The sequence below is a fragment of the Theropithecus gelada genome, chromosome 1, assembly GCF_003255815.1.
Source record: "Theropithecus gelada isolate Dixy chromosome 1, Tgel_1.0, whole genome shotgun sequence".
In the NCBI taxonomy this organism is placed as follows: Eukaryota; Metazoa; Chordata; class Mammalia; order Primates; family Cercopithecidae; genus Theropithecus; species Theropithecus gelada.
Genome location: NC_037668.1, coordinates 55,842,134 through 55,843,295, shown reverse-complemented (window position 1 = coordinate 55,843,295; position 1,162 = coordinate 55,842,134). Strand labels below are relative to the sequence as shown.

The 1,162-nt window shown below is 42.5% G+C and overlaps 1 pseudogene; it reads left to right on the top strand.

The window, feature by feature from the left end:
- The first annotated feature begins 519 nt into the window (after nucleotides 1-519).
- On the top strand, nucleotides 520-777 carry LOC112612799 (annotated as a pseudogene).
- The last annotated feature ends 385 nt before the right edge of the window (nucleotides 778-1,162 follow it).

Genomic DNA, 1,162 nt, shown 5'->3' with positions numbered 1-1,162 from the left:
AGAGAGTAAAACAGACAGTCTCTGGAATAAGGGTCAGCAGGCACAGTTAATGGCCCTATTTCAAAAAAGGGGAATTACGATTTGGTTGGTTTTTCCTACACTCTGCTCCCAGAATGCTGGGCAAATGACTCTTCTTCTTTGGGGAAAATGAAGCCAAGTATGAAAGATCTAAATATAATGGCACTGGGATCTCCCCCAAAATAGCTCTTCATGATCAGTGACCTAAGGGACACTGGCTCATAGACAAATGACCTCATGGCTGGTGTCTCCCATCTTCATGCACAGAACTTCCAATCAGCTTTTAGTCCCCAACTTTTATTCATGGGCAGGATGCCAAGGTTTACCAAACACAAGGCTTTCCTCTAAGAGAAAAGGTAGAGACCAAAACAAACAAAAGAAAGAAACTCGTGAGATGGGCCAAGATACCATAGCGACGGCAGCTCCAGCCGGCCCTCAGCGATACTAGCACCTCCCCTAGGAGACCGTTGCAGGCAGCCAGGCCCCTTCCCCATGGTAACCATGTGTGACAGAAAGGCTGTGATCAAAAATGCAGACATGTCAGAAGAGACAACAGGACTCGGTGGAGTGTGATACTCAGGCGCTGGAGAAATGTAACATAGAGAAGGACACTGCGGCTCATATCAGGAAAGAATTTGACAAGAAGTAAAATCCCATCTGGCATTGCGTCGTGGGGAGGAACATGTGACACACGAAACCAAATACTTCATCTACTTTTACCTGGGCCAAATGGCCATTCTTCTGTTCAAATCTGGTTAAAAGCATGGACTGTGCCACACACCCAGTATCCATCCAAAAACAAGGACTGCACCCTAAATTCCAAATACTAGAGACTGAAATTTTCAGGCTTGCCAATGGAACACCTAGGTCTTTGAACTTTTATTGTGTTTTGTACAGGGCATTCTCTGTACCAGTTTGTTGTGGTTATAAAACACTTAGCAAAATTAAAAAAAAAAGAAAGAAAGAAAGAAAGAAAGAAACTTGTAGGAAATTGAGATAATGTGGAGAGAAAACTTTTTATTAATTTATTTTAATTAAATATATACATTTATTTATTTTGTATAATAGAGATGGGTTTTCACTACGTAGCCCAGGCTGGCCTCAAATTCCTGGGCTCAAGCAATCCTTCTGTCTTGACCTCCCA